This window comes from Tachysurus fulvidraco, chromosome 1 (assembly GCF_022655615.1).
Source record: "Tachysurus fulvidraco isolate hzauxx_2018 chromosome 1, HZAU_PFXX_2.0, whole genome shotgun sequence".
NCBI lineage: Eukaryota > Metazoa > Chordata > Actinopteri > Siluriformes > Bagridae > Tachysurus > Tachysurus fulvidraco.
The window spans coordinates 50,629,720-50,645,059 of NC_062518.1; the positions used below are offsets into that span (position 1 = coordinate 50,629,720).

General features: G+C 34.8%; 1 long non-coding RNA gene across 2 annotated transcripts; it reads left to right on the top strand.

The window, feature by feature from the left end:
* The first annotated feature begins 12,457 nt into the window (after positions 1-12,457).
* On the top strand, positions 12,458-14,702 carry LOC113654638. 2 transcript variants are annotated; one of them, XR_003443450.2, is made up of 3 exons: positions 12,458-12,514; positions 14,105-14,221; positions 14,653-14,702. It is a non-coding gene; the product is annotated as an uncharacterized LOC113654638 (long non-coding RNA). The 2 variants fall into 2 exon arrangements; XR_007140883.1 differs by lacking the exon at positions 12,458-12,514 and adding an exon at positions 13,603-13,664.
* The last annotated feature ends 638 nt before the right edge of the window (positions 14,703-15,340 follow it).

A 15,340-nucleotide genomic window follows, 5' to 3' on the forward strand; every position in this document is an offset into this window, starting at 1 on the left:
GAGAGCATTTCCTGCCGATTTTAAAGTTATGTCAAAACAAATATGACCACAATTTGGCCCATATCTGTTCTGCCACGCCACATCTAGGCCATATGTGTCAGATAACACCCACATGTGGACCAAAGGAAATTGCTATCTGGGAAGTTATTAATTATGGTTGTTAGTTACCTCACTAGTTTAGTTATTAATATAAACTAAACTAGTGAGGTAATGTAAATCTAAGGCAATTATTAATAAAAAACTAAGTTAGTAAGGTGACGTAAATCTGAGGTGATTATTAATATAAACTAAGTTTGTGAGGTAACGTAAATCTGAGGTGATTATTAATATGAACTAAGTTACTGAGATAACGGATGTCTGAGGCGATTATTAATATAAACTAAGTTAGTGAGGTAAGGTAAATCTGAGGCGATTATTAATATAAACTAAGTTAGTGTGATAAATAAAATCTGAGGTGATTATTAATATCAACTAAGTTAGTGAGGTAACGTAAATCTGAGGCGATTATTAATATAAACTAAGTTATTGAGGTAATGTAAATCTGATTAATAATATAAACTAAGTTAGTGAGATAAATAAAATCTGAGGTGATTATTAATATCAACTAAGTTAGTGAGGTAACATAAATCTGAGGTGATTATTAATATAAACTAAGTTAGTAAGGTAAAGTAAATCTAAGGTGATTATTAATATAAACTAAGTTTGTGAAGTAACGTGAATATGAGGCGATTATTAATATAAACTAAGTTAGTGAGGTAAGGTAAATCTGAGGCGATTATTAATATAAACTAAGTTAGTGAGGTAAATCTGAGGTGATTATTAATATAAACTAAGTTATTGAGTTAAGGTAAATCTGAGGCGATTATTAATATAAACTAAGTTAGTGAGGTAAATAAAATCTGAGGCGATTATTAATATAAACTAAGTTAGTGAGGTAAATCTGAGGTGATTATTAATATAAACTAAGTTAGTGAGGTAAGGTAAATCTGAGGCGATTAGTAATATGAACTAAGTTAGTGAGGTAAGCTAAATCTGAGGAGATTATTAATATAAACTAAATTACTGAGATAACGTAAATCTGAGGCGATTGTTAATATAAACTCAATTACTGAGATAACGTAAATCTGAGGCGATTATTAATATAAACTAAGTCAGTGAGATAAATTAAATCTGAGTAATATGAACTAAGTGAGGCGATTATTAATTTAGAAGAAGTTAGTGAGATAACGTAAATCTGAGGCGATTATTGATATACACAAAGTTAGTGAGGTAATGTATATTTGACGTGATTATTAATATAAACTAAGTTAGTAAAGTAACGGAAAACTGAGGCAATCATTAATATAAAATAAGTTAGTAAGGTAAAGTAAATCTAAGGTGATTATTAATATAAACTAAGTTTGTGAAGTAACGTAAATATGAGGCGATTATTAATATAAACTAAGTTAGTGAGGTAAATCTGAGGTGATTATTAATATAAACTAAGTTATTGAGTTAAGGTAAATCTGAGGCGATTATTAATATAAACTAGGTTAGTTAGGTAAGGTAAATCTGAGGCGATTATTAATATAAACTAAGTTAGTGAGATAAATAAAATCTGAGTAATATAAACTAAGTTAGTGAGGTAAGGTAAATCTGAGGTGATTATTAATATAAACTATGTTAGTGAGGTAAGGTAAATCTGAGGCAATTATTAATATAAACTAAGTTAGTGAGATGAATAAAATCTGAGTAATATGAACTAAGTTAGTGAGGCAATTATTAATTTAGAAGAAGTTAGTGAGATAACGTAAATCTGAGGCGATTATTGATATACACAAAGTTAGTGAGGTAATGTATATTTGACGTGATTATTAATATAAACTAAGTTAGCAAAGTAACGGAAAACTGAGGCAATCATTAATATAAAATAAGTTAGTAAGGTAACGTAAATCTGAGGTGATTATTAATATCAACTAAGTCAGTGAAGTAACGTAAATCTGAGGCGATTATCATTATTATTATTAATAATATAAATTATTATTATTATTAATATAAATTAAGTTAGTGAGGTAACGTAAATCTGAGGCGATTATTAATATAAACTATGTTAGTGAGGTAACATAAATCTGAGGCGATTATTAATATAAACTAAGTTAGTGAGATAAATTAAATCTGAGGTGATTATTAATATCAAATAAGTTAGTGAGGTAACGTAAATCTGAGGTGATTATTAATATAAACTAAGTTAGTGAGGTAACGTAAATCTGAGGTGATTATTAATATAAACTAAGTTTGTGAAGTAACGTAAATCTGAGGCGATTATTAATATAAACTAAGTTAGTGAGGCAAGGTAAAACTGAGGCGATTATTAATATAAACTAAGTTAGTGAGGTAACGTAAATCTGAGACGTTTATTAATATAAACTAAGTTAGTGAGGTAATGTAAATCTGAGGCGATTATTAATATAAACTAAGTTAGTTAGGCAAAGTTAAACTGAGACAATTATTAATTTAAAAAAAGTTAGTGAGATAACATAAATCTGAGGTGGTTATTAATATAAACTAAGTTAGTAAGGTAACGTAAATCTGAGGTGATTATTAATACAAACTAAGTTAGTGAGATAATGTAAATCTGAGGCGATTATTGATATAAACTAAGTTACTGAGGTAAAGTAAATCTGAGGTGATTATTAATATAAACTAAATAAGTGAGGTAACGTAATTCTGAGGTGATTAATAATATAAACTAAGTTAGTGAGGTAGGGTAAATCTGAGGCAATTAATAATATAAACTAAGTTAGTGAGGTAAATTAAATCTGAGGCAATTCTTAATATAAACTAAGTTAGTGACGTAAGGTGTCGTAACTCAGAGCCGGTCTCCAAGCTGACACATCACAGAGTGTCCTCTTCTCTTAGGCCTTTTTGGTTACTAAAACCTGTGTTAGTTAGACTTAACTGTTAACTCTATATTTACTACAAAAAATACTGAGAAAACTCCTCAGACCTGGATGAGAATGAGCAAACTTCTTTATTGTGGTCAATCAGCCAACAAATTATAAGAGAAATTGCCAAATTAAAAGTAACAAATTTGCCAAATTAAAAGTAGCAATGTTGCCAAATTAAAAGTAACGAAGTTGCCAAATTAAAAGTAACAAATGAAAACCCCCAAAAAGAGCATGTCATGCAAAATCAATCAAGAAAAACAAGAACTCTCGTGACGTCCTTGCAAAAATAAAAACACCCAACTTCAAAAGTCATCTCAGACTTGCTCATAGGGGAATAAATACATACACACTGTGAACTATATACATCTAATAATAATCTAGAATTTTTATTCTGTTAATTCTTATTTCTTTTATTATTTGTTAATTCCTTTATCATTAATTATGTTTACCTTCTGCTCTGTGTTTATGTTCTGTAAAGCTGCTTTGAGACAATGTCTATTGTAAAAAGCGCTATACAAATAAACTTGAATTGAATTGAATTGAACTGAACTTGACCCCACGGACACGCACACGCGCATGCGCCCGCACGCACCCGCACACGCGCCCACACGCACCCACGCGCACACACACCTTCGCCCCCAAGCCCCAGATATCTTCTCAATATATACCCTGGCGCTCCTAGGAGCCCAGGTGCCATATCACCTTATTTACCGGAATCACCTCCTATGTTTTCTAAACACACTGACCTAATTTCCCCTTATTTCCCATTACCTTTCACCCATATGCCCATTTATGGATTTTCCTTCCCTTATTTTTCATGACCTCAGACTAAACACCTGGGCCTTCTTCAGTCTGCACAACAAGTTTATGAGCACCACATGCCCATTTATGGATTTTCCTCCCCTTAGTTCTCAGGGCCTAGGTCTGTGATCCAATGTCTTTTTCATTCTACATAACAAGTTATCACTATGAGCTAAGGTCTGAGAACCATGGTCTTCTTCATTTTCCATAACAATTTATGAGCTAAGGTCTGGGAACCATGGTCTTTTCTATTCTACATAACAAGTTATCACTATGAGCCAAGATCTGAGAACCACTGTCTTTTCCATTCTACATAACAAATTTACATTTGTTATTACAAATGTGCTCAGACTGACTAGGCCTGACAGGCCCGAATCTGGTTATAATAAACATCTTTGGCCTAAAACATGACAGCAATTGTAATATTTTGCAAGGCCTAATACTTTACTTTGGTTATAGTATTGTAAGGAATAATACTTTAATTATTTATACTAAGATTTTTTACAACAAAGCTAAATCTGAGGCGAATGTTAATATAAACTATTTTAGTGAGGTAAGGGAAATCTGAGGCGATTATTAATATAAACTAAGTTAATGAGATAAATTAAACCTTAGGCGATTATTAATATCAACTAAGTTAATGAGGTAACGTAAATCTGAGGTGATTATTAATATGAACTAAGTTAGTGAGGTAACATAAATCAGAGGTGATTATTAATATAAACTAAGTTAGTGAGATAAGGTAAATCTGACGGGATTATTAATATAAACTAAGTTAGTGAGATAATGTAAATATGAGGTGATTATTGATATAAACTAAGTTACTGAGGTAAGGTAAATCTGAGGCGATTATTAATATAAACTAAATTAGTGAGGTAACTTAATTCTGAGGTGATTAATAATATAAACTATGTTATTGAGGTAAGGTAAATCTGAGGCGATTATTAATATAAACTAAGTTACTGAGATATATTAAATCTGAGGCGATTATTAATATAAACTAAGTTCAATCAATCAAATTTTATTTATAGAGCACCTTACAACAGCCAAAAGGAGCACAAGGTGCTTTCCAGTAAAACAACAATAAAAAACAAAAATAAATAAAATCAATAAGAACACAATGAAACATAAAATAGCAGTTGAAACCGGGTCTATGCGTTAAAAGCTTTTATGAATAAATATGTCTTCAACTGTGATTTAAAAACACTCAGCACAGTGATGGATCGTAAATGTGCTGGAAGTGCGTTCCACAGCTTTGGTCCCTTGCTGGCAAATGACCGGCCTCCAAACTTCTCATAATTGTATTTGGGAATGACCAGAGAGGTATGTCCAGAGGAGCGGAGGGATCTGGCTGGTTGGTAGACCTTTATTAATTCTGTGAGATAGGCTGGGGCCAGACCATTGATGGCCTTGAACAGACAGAGAAGGACCTTATACTCCACCCTAAACTGCACCGGAAGCCAGTGAAGCGAGTGGAGGACAGGGGTGATGTGTGAGCGTTTGGAGGTGTTGGAGAGAAGACGTGCTGCCGCGTTTTGTACTATTTGAAGCCGATTGAGAAGTGATTGATTAAGTCCAGTGTAGAGAGCATTACAGTCCTTGAGCTGATGAAGGCATGTATAGCTTTTTCAAGGTCAGCTTGAGACAAGAATGATTTTACCTTGCTGAGTAGTCTTAGCTGATAAAAGCTCGCCTTCACTACTGCACTGATTTGCTTGTCGAAGTGCATACTCTTGTCAAAAATAACACCCAGGTTACGCACAGTAGGAGCAAAATGAGGTGTTAGAGAACCAAAAGTAAAAGAACTGCTGGATGAATCTGGGCTAAACAGGATGTACTCAGTCTTTTCTTCATTCAGATGAAGAAAGTTCTGGGAAAGCCACTGTTTGATATCCTGAAGGCAATTATGGAGCGGGTCCAATGCAGAACGATTAATCAGAGTCACTGGAAGATAGATCTGGAGGTCGTCAGCATAGAAATGAAATTGAACATTGTGATTGGAGATGAGTTGACCAAGTGGCAGCATGTAGAGTGAGAACAGAGTAGGACCAAGAATAGATCCTTGAGGCACACCAGATGATAGAGGAGCAACCGAGGAAGAATAGTCATTAAGCATTACTGAAAAGGTTCTGTTAGAGAGGTATGAAGAGAACCAATTTAGCACCGCACCCTGCAGACCAACGACATGTTGGAGACGACAGATGAGGATGGCATGATCCACGGTGTCAAATGCAGCGGTTAGGTCCAGTAATACCAAAACCACAGAGCTTTTCCCATCCAGGGCTCTAAGAATGTCATTATGGACCCTCAATAGTGCTGATTCAGTGCTATGTCTTGACCTGAAACCGGACTGAAATGTATCACCAATGCCGTGCAGTTGAAGGTGAGACTGCAGCTGTGCGGAAACAAGCTTCTCCATCAACTGAGACAGAAATGACAGGTTAGATATAGGACGGAAGTTGGAGAATATGGAGGGATCAAGGTTGGGTTTAAGTAGTGAGGTTAAAGTAAATCTGAGGTGATTATTAATATAAACTAAGTTAGTGAGGTAACGTAAATCTGAGGTGATTGTTAATATAAACTAAGTTAGTGAGGTAACGTAAATCAGAGGCGATTATTAATATAAACGAAGTTAGTAATATAATGTAAATCTGAGGTGATTATTAATATAAACTAAGTTAGTGAGGTAAGGTAAATCTGAGGAGATTATTAATATAAACTAAGTTAATGAGGTAACATAAATCTGAGGTGATTATTAATATAAACTAAGTTAGTGAGGTAATGTAAATCTGAGGTGATTATTAATATAAACTAAGTTAGTGAGGTAATGTATGTTAGTGAGGTAAGGTAAATCTGAGGCGATTATTAATATAAACTAAGTTAGTGAGGTAACGTAAATCTGATTATTAATATAAACTAAGTTAGTGAGGTAAGGTAAATCTGAGGTGAATGTTAACATAAACTATGTTAGTGAGGTAAGGTAAATCTGAGTCAATTATTAATATAAACTAAGTTAGTGAGGTCAGGTAAATCTGAGGAGATTATTAATTTAAACTAAGTTAGTGAGAAATTAAATCTGAGGCGATTATTAATATAAACTAAGTTAGTTAGTTAAGGTGTATCTGAGGCGATTATTAATATAAACTAAGTCAGTGAGATTAATTAAATCTGAGGCGATTATTAATATCAGCTATGTTAAAGAGGTAACGTAAATCTGAGGTGATTATTAATATAAACTAAGTTAGTAAGGTAACGTAAACCTAAGGAGATTATTTATATAAACTAAGTTAGTGAGGTAACATAAATATGAGGCAATTATTAATATAAACTACGTTAGTGAGGTAAGGTAAATCTGAGGTGATTATTAATATAAACTAAGTTAGTGAGGTAACGTTAATCTTAGGTGATTATTAATATAAACTAAGTTAGTGAGGTAAAGTTAAACAAGCAATTATTAATTTAAAAGAAGTTAGTGAGATAACGTAAATCTGAGGCGATTACTAATATCAACTAAATCAGTAAGGTAAGGTAAATCTGAGGCGATTAGTACTATGAACTAAGTTAGTTAGTTAAGGTATATCTGGGGCGATTATTAATATAAACTAAGTCAGTGAGATAATTAAATCTGAGGCGATTATTATTATCAACTAAGTTAGTGAGGTAAAGTAAATCTGAGGTATTTAAAAATATAAACTAAGTTAGTGAGGTAATGTAAATCTGAGGCGATTATTAATATAAACTAAGTTAGCAAGGTAACGTAAATCTGAGGTGATTATTAATATAAACTAAATTAGTGAGGTATGGTAATTCTGAGGTGATTAATAATATAAACTAAGTTAGTGAGGTAAGGGTAAATCTGAGGCAATTATTAATATAAACTAATTTAGTGAGGTAAGGTAAGTCTGAGGCGAATGTTAATATAAACTATGTTAGTGAGGTAAGGTAAATCTGAGGTGATTAAAAATATAAACTAAGTTAGTGAGGTAACGTAAATCTGATTATTAATATAAACTAGTTAGTGAGGTAACATAAATCTGAGGTGATTATTAATATAAACTAAGTTAGTGAGGTAAGGTAAGTCTGAGGTGAATGTTAATATAAACTATGTTAGTGAGGTAAGGTAAATCTGAGGCAATTATTAACATAAACTAAGTTAGTGAGGTAAGGTAAATCTGAGTCGAATGTTAATATTGTTATGAACCCCACTTTCAACAGTGCTCGTAGGGGGGGGCAAGTAACATAAAAGGACACGCGAGTTAGAAAGGACAGTTTTATCAGTTTATTAATTAATTAACTGCACTCACGCATCACAGGCAACTAGTAACTTCCCTAAACCATTCATGAACACACACAACACAGAACAAAAAGGAGAATATAATGGAAACCAAAAAGAACACTGCGTATCAGCAACACCTGGGCAAGACGCACACATGAAGCTCAGTTCGATACAAAACGTCAACACGAATGTGACGGAAGAGAGGAAGAAAGAGCTTCCCTCCAGTGGGTGCCGCGCTCACTGGAAGCTAAGCCAGGGGTAGTGGCCGTGACCTGCTGACTGGAGTTCTGCGTGGAAATAGTGCAAACTCAGGCCCCTCTTCTCTCGTTACTCTCCCCTTTTATTTCCACCCGATTATGAATGGCCGCAGGTGTGCAGGGGCGGAGCCTAACCTGGGAGAAAAAAAAAGAAGGACCAAGTCAAATTGAAAACACCACACTAAAGTAAGAATAAAGGCTTAAGCCATAACAATATAAACTATGTTAGTGAGGTAAGGTAAATCTGAGGTGATTATTAATATAAACCAAGTTAGTGAGATAAGGTAAATCTGATGGGATTATTACTATAAACTAAGTTACTGACATAAGGTATATCTGAGGCGATTATTAATATAAACGAAGTTAGTGAGGTAAGGTAAATCTGAGGCGATTATTAATATAAACTAAGTTAGTGAGTTAAGGTGAATCTGAGGCGATTATTAATTGAAACTAAGTTAGTGAGGTAGGTTAACGTTTCTTCCCCTCTTCCACATTTCCCCATCATCTGCATATATAGTAAAGCTGTTTTAATTCCTGGATGAATTCCTTTGAATACATCATTAATCATTATGTTAAATAATAAAGAACTAATGCCACTTGACACTTTGTGGTGTTCCATTTTCTACCTACACCATCTCAGAAATTGTATTTCCTACCGTGACTTGTATCAATCGTCCAAATAAGAAACTTAAAACCCAATTATAAAATCTTTTTTCAATTCCCATTCTTTGCAACTTTAACAGCAATCCTTCTCTCCACATCATATCGTATGCTTTTTCGATGTCAAAGTATACTGCCACTAACACCTCTTTCATTGCTAGTGCCTTTTTAACATCAGCTTCTAATCTAATTAGTGGATCTACCTGGTCGAAAACCATACTGATAAGGAGCCATTAATCCTTTGCTTTCCAATACATAATATAGTCGATTAACGATCATTTTTTCCATTACTTTATAGAGGTTAGACGTCAGAGTTATTGACCTATAATTTCCTGTTATAGTAGCATCTTTCCCTGGTTTATGAACCGGGATTACAATTGCTTGCTTTCTTGATAGCGGTAATTGTCCTTCCCTCCAAATCTAATATTACTTTAAGTATTATGTCATCCATCTGTTTAATCATAGTATAGCAGATTCTATCTATAAAGCAGTACTTCTAACCCTCATTAAGACTCTTTTAAGTTTCCACAAATTAAAAGCAGCATCCAAAGCTGTTTTACTATCCGTTTTTATTAAAAAAATATCTTGATTTTGCTTTATTATTTCTTCTCTCCGTCTTTTATAATTTATTACTAGGTTATCTGAGCTGTGTGCCTTTTGAAAGGTGGAAGCAAACATTTCGGCTTTATCTTCTTGGGTCACTGCTGTTTTCCCTTCATCTACTAGTACTGGTATATTCTGAGCTCTATAAACCCCAACCATTTTTTTGAGGACACCCCATACCTCTCCTATTTGGGTTTCCTTTCCTATAGTGGAGCAGAATGAATGCCAGAACTTCCTTTTAGCTTGCTTTATTATCTTCCTTGCCTGAGCCCATTTCTTCTGATAACTAATTAAAGTTATAGGTATTAAGGTTTTCCTAAGCTCTCTAAAGGCCTTATTTCTATCTTTAACAGCTTTAGTGCATTCATCATTCCACCATGGAACAATTTTCAATCTTACTTTTTCTCATTTAGGAATGGATTCTTCAGCTGCATTTATAATAATTGTAATTAATTGATCAGAACACAAATCTATATCACCATCTAAGCTATAATTCACCATTCCATTGATGCATACCCTGTTAAATTTATCCCAATCAGCTTTATCAAATCTCCATCTATTTGGCATTGTTTTATTTTGTTGATACATTTCCAGTCCCACATTGCATAAAATTAGGAAAATGATCACTTCCCAATGTAGATTGCTCTAGTACTTCTCATTTACATTCTAATGCTATAGTTCCAGAGACGAGTGTTAGATCATTACATGACAGAGAAGAATCCCTCATATTGAATCTAGTACCCTTCCTGTTATTTAAACACACTAAAGCATATTCTTCCATAAACTCTTCTACTACCCTACCATTATTATCTGTGCAAGTACTACCCCAAAGTGAATTATGTGCATTAAAATCCCCACACCATATAAAATTTTCCCCAGCTTTGGTTCTTATCATATTTGGATAATCTAGAGTTAACTGATTACAAGGATTATAAAGGTTTACCACCTTTAATCCCCCTCCCTGAGTCCACACCTCAAAACACATTTGTTTTATTTTTTTATTCAAGTCACTAATAGAGTGACTAAGAGCAGTGATATAATGGTAGTCGTGGTGATTTTATATACGCGCGTGTGTGTGTGTGTATCTGTGTGTGTATATGTATCACGATGTGACACGGTGAGACAAAAGGCGAGTGAGAATCCAAATGCAGTTTGATGATTTAATGACAAAACAGGAAACAGATAAGCAGGCAAAACAGGCTAGAACATAGAGCGGAACAGGGAACAGGAACAGGGAACACACCAAACACCAACAACGACCAACACCAGGGAAGTGAGCAGACAGAGTAAATGTAGTAAACAGGAGCCAATCACAACGCAGAGACAATCAGAGACAAAGACAAGACACCTGGGGAAGAGATGGAATGTAATTAGTGTCCATGATAAGCAATGAGTGGGCGGAGCAAACAATTAAAAGGGCAAGGCAGCAGACAGACAAAAGGGAAAACACAGACGGACTCATTACAATATGTATATATGTATATATATATATATATATATATATATATATATATATATATATATATATATATATATAATCCTTTGGACTTTTTCTGTCTATCTTCAAAGCAATTTGCAAATTATTTTTAAACTTTTTTATTCAGTGATGTATTTTGTTTTCTTCCTTTACACAAGTCTTTTTCTCTGTTTGTATTTGAATACATAATTAAGACATTTAAGGACTACAAAAACATCTGTTTTAAAGTGAACCACTCACTAACTTCTGCTTCTGCTGATGGCAAGCAGGTCAATCCACAACATGCACAGTCATCCTGCAGTGGCACTAAGACAAGAACAAATCTAAATTGTTGTGAACCAGCAGCATGCACGAGATGTTATCAGACACTGGCATGTACAGGATGGAGTTACAGGACTCTACATACCTGACACTGGTTCTCTTAATACTGGTTCTCAGCAAATAAATGATAATAAATATAAAGGTACATCACGACCAATTATTAACTTATCCATCAGTAAACAGACAGACATAGATAATACAAAGAGAAGGAGAAATAGGGAAAGAAAAGCGAATTGTAAGGTGAATAAAGAAAAATTTATGTAAAAATACAAAAAGTTGAAGAATTGGTTGAAGAGTTGAAATATTTGAGTATGAGTGTTTAAAAGAGACCGAGGGTATACCTAGAGAGCTGGAAGAAGATTCCCATGGAAAAGAAGACTATGATGCATTATGTGTTATGTTGTATTTTCAGAATGTTCAAGAAAATTCTGAAATGCTTTTCTTTTACTTCTAATCGTGTGTTCTCATGTAATAGAGCTGATTAGATTAATATTGTTTATTTTACTGTAAACTTTCTTGTAGTGAATGCTTATAAAGCCTACTGTGTATTACTGAGAGTATCTGCACAAAAGTGTTTCAAGGCCTGCTTTTAAAAGTGAAGCCTAATGTGTATTCACGGGGAGTAATCTGCACGCGCAGTGTTTTATAGTTTTTGCCGAATTCCACGGCGAGAGAAAGCTTCAGTCTTATATAATCACAGCCTGACAAGTTGCAGGAAGTTTACTGCAACCACATGACCATATATGGAAGTGTTAACCTTGAGAATAGAGGGAAAAAAAGACATTAGCAGCACACAGAGTCGACGGTGAGATATTCGTGGGAACCGAGAAGTGTTTGTGAAATAAGATGGTAGCCGTCTAAAAGGCACAAAGCCAACCAAACCTGACAGCCAAATCTAACTGGCCACAGTAAAAAAGTATAAAAGCCCGGCTTTAATCACATTGTGTGTGCATTCTATTGTAAGCAGCCTTAGTGCATGTTATACTTTAGCTTTATACTTTACCTTGGTGCACAAACACACACATGCACAGAAACACACACACACACATGCACACAGACACACACACACACACACACACACATCATCATCATAAACCAGACAAACCAGTTAGACCAATGTCAGTAAGAGTGAAAATCAGCAGCTCCATTTTGTGACGAGTGAAAAGTAAAAGATTTGAGGAGTAAAAACACAGTGAGTATCTAAAGCTCTAATATATAAACACACTGAAGTGACACTAGATACAGAAGAGTTTTGTGGGTTTGTACTGAAGCTTTAATGTACACAGGTTGTTTTATAACTTGATAGTGTGACTATTTCCTGTAAGTGAACTCTGTGCTTTGTTTAGTCATTTGTGTTTTAATAAATATTTATATTTTATTAAGTATGATAACACAGTGTACATACTCCGGTTTCCTCCCTCGGTCCAAAGACATGCATGGTAGGTTGATTGGCATCTCTGGAAAATTGTCCGTAGTGTGTGTGTGTGTGTGTGTGTGTGTGTGTGTGTGTGTGTGTGTGTGTGTGAGTGAATGAGAGTGTGTGTGTGCCCTGTGATGGGTTGGCACTCCGTCCAGGGTGTATCCTGCCTCAATGCCCGATGACACCTGAGATAGGCACAGGCTCCCCGTGACCTGAGAAGTTCAGATAAACGGTAGAAGATGAGTGAGAGAGAACATAATATAGTCACTATTGTATATTTTATTATATCTTGTGTATGTGTTAGTTAGATAGATAGATAGATAGATAGATAGATAGATAGATAGATAGATAGATAGAGAGAAAGAAAGAGAGAGAGAGAGAGAGAGAGAGAGAGAGAGAGACAAAGATAGGTTATTTTAACTCTTGACGTGTGCACATTATTATTACATGTTTCAAAAAGATAAATAAACAAGAATGAAACATGCACGCACACACACACACACACACACACACACACACACACACACACACACACACACGTCAGCGTAAACCAGACAAACCAGTTAGACCAGTGTCAGTTAAAGTGGAAATCAGCAGCTCCATTTCGTGATGAGTGAAAAGTAAAAGATTTCAGAAGTAAAAACACAGTGAGTATCTAAAGCTCTAATATATAAACACACTGAAGTGACACTAGATACAGAAGAGTTTTGTGGGTTTGTACTGAAGCTTTAATGTACACAGGTTGTTTTATAACTTGATAGCGTGACTATTTCCTGTAAGTGAACTCTGTGCTGATTCAGGGTTTAATTTAACACACCGATGTTGGAGTGAAGTAAACGTGTGTCCTGCTGTAATCTGGAGAAGGAGACATGACCTCCAACATGAGTGTGTCTGGGAAACAGGACTTAAAGAAAGACGAGAGGTGACTTACTTTTACATTCACCAGTAATAAATACACACCGTCTCATGGGGACACATCTGTATCTCTAAACACTCACTAGTTAACACAGGAAGTCAACTTTAAGGTGTTTAATAGCAGTGAATATATCACTGATCTGATCTAAGAACAGTTTAGACAAATCATTCACTGAGAGAAGAGTAAAAAGGACGGTGTAATGTGGAGCATAAGAGCAGCAGAGCTTTGTGTCAGTGAACCCTACAGGCTTTAAGACCCAGCTGAGTCAGTTAGCTGTGATTGGGACTCCTGATATCAGTGTAATTCCTGACTTATGAAGCCTGTCTCCTGTTTGAATAAGTGTACAGACTGGATCTGAATTAAAAAGATGGAATTATTGGTGTTTAATGATGAACACATTGTTTAACAGTGCTGAGTATTAATTATTGCTGATATTTCTGTTCTAGAATGATGGAGGGAAAGAGATCAGACTCACCAGAACCCAGCTGTGTGTCCATGAAGAGTGACCAGTCAATGGGACGTCCAATACACTTCAGAGACAGAGACAGGTCTACTGATGTGAGGTCAGTATAGTGAGGTGTTTTACAGCAGTGTTCCACCTGATCAAACTCACTCGTCTCATTATGAAGCCCTTCATGAGCTTTATCAGGTGATGAAGCAGTAAAACACTAAACTGTGCAGTGCTGCAGCTCTCAGACTGGCAGTGAGGAAAAGTGCTTTAAGAGTTCAGTTCAGTCTGCAGTCCCTGAGCTGGAGGGTCTGTGGTGCTACAGAAGAACATTTACACCTGGGACATTAATGACAATATAAAGATTTTATTCATTTATTCAAACATTTGTTCCTAAACATGTTGGTGTCAGTTAGGAAATCCTGAAATCAGTGTATTGTGTTAAGAGGATAGTGTTAAATATCTGTGTGTATTTATTAGTGTGTGATTTGTGCAGCTATGAATACATATAGTCCATATTACATGATGGGTTTTGTTTGTTCACAGACCACAAAAATCAAACATCAGCACAAATCAGCTGGACTCTATATTCAAGGTGTGTGTGTTGTGTTTAAAGTGTGTAATGTGTGTGTTGTGATTAGTGTAATGTGTGTTGTGTTTAAAGTGTGTAATGTGTGTGTTGTTTTTAAAGTGTGTAATGTGTGTGTTGTATTTAAAGTGTGTAATGTGTGTGTTGTGTTTAAAGTGTGTAATGTGTGTGTTGTGTTTAAAGTGTGTAATGTCTGTGTTGTATTTAAAGTGTGTAATGTGTGTGTTGTGTTTAAAGTGTGTAATGTGTGTTGTGTTTAAAGTGTGTAATGTGTGTGTTGTATTTAAAGTGTGTAATGTGTCTGTTGTGTTTAAAGTGTGTAATGTGTCTGTTGTTATCCCTTGTCATGTCTTGATGTGCAGCAGCATTATGGGTAATCAGTTGTATGAGTTTTAAATGTGATAATAAAAATAGACTTTTCTTCTTGTGATAAAATAAAAGTCTCTCTCACTGTAACATGATAATATTTAGATCTGTTCCTGTGTGTTTCTAACCAGGAGCTGGAACACAAAGTCATCACTCTGATAAAGAATGAGCTGAACAGGTTTAGGAAGCTCCTGAGTCCAGATTACCCAGCATGCACTGAGAGGGAGGTGGAGGATGAGGAGGATCTGCACAGTGTCAGAGACGGAGCGCTGAAGATCA